We start from the raw sequence: 660 nt of genomic DNA, 5'->3' as shown, positions 1-660 counted from the left end.
TCGAAATAGTTGAGTATACTAGAAGGTGATCTCTCAAAGTATATGTAAGAAAGACACAAATAATGGTTTGTAGGAAAACGGGAGGGAGGAAGAATAAGGAGGTCTGGAAGCTAGATCAGGAAGAAATTAGACCAGGGGAAAAATTTAGTATTTAGGTGTAATAATTATCAGGAGACGCGGCGGCGGCCGTGGCCGCACGAACCGCGACGCTCCCACCCTCCGAACGCAATGTCGCGTTCAGTTTTAGCAACCGACCCTCAGCCAAACGTGGTCCGGGAACGGAATCCATGGACCGCAATGTGCGTTCGAAATGTCGATGTTCATGTATCCTGCAGTTCACATGTCGACGCGCAATTTGCTGCGTTCTTCATCGACCCACGAGCCGAGTGATCCACCGTTCAGGGTTGTTTTTTCATTTTTCGATCGTTCTCTCCACGGTGAGTGGAGGAGAAGCAATCATTTTCATTTTCTCGTCACAGAGCTAAGAAGTGTTTCGAGCATGGGCGTGGCGTTCATTTAAAACCTTCCCGCCGGGCCGAAGCCGCGACGGGTACCCTCCACTGAGCGAGGAGGTAGGTACCCAATGCCGAACGTCTGCGTCGTGGGAGACGCGGACCGCGACACTCCCCCTGTCGGCGACGGCCGGGGCCGCCGCTTACA

The 660-nt window shown here is 52.7% G+C and overlaps 1 non-coding gene across 1 annotated transcript; it reads right to left on the bottom strand.

Annotated features, from left to right (window-relative positions):
- Nucleotides 1–251: 251 nt before the first annotated feature.
- LOC137498657 (5.8S ribosomal RNA) lies at nucleotides 252–406 on the bottom strand. Its single transcript, XR_011017894.1, has one exon. It is a non-coding gene; the product is annotated as a 5.8S ribosomal RNA (ribosomal RNA).
- Between the last annotated feature and the right edge of the window lie 254 nt (nucleotides 407–660).

Source organism: Anabrus simplex, chromosome 2 (genome assembly GCF_040414725.1).
Source record: "Anabrus simplex isolate iqAnaSimp1 chromosome 2, ASM4041472v1, whole genome shotgun sequence".
NCBI classification, from domain to species: Eukaryota; Metazoa; Arthropoda; class Insecta; order Orthoptera; family Tettigoniidae; genus Anabrus; species Anabrus simplex.
Note: the sequence above shows the minus strand (reverse complement) of the source record. Positions and strands in the feature narration are given on the sequence as shown.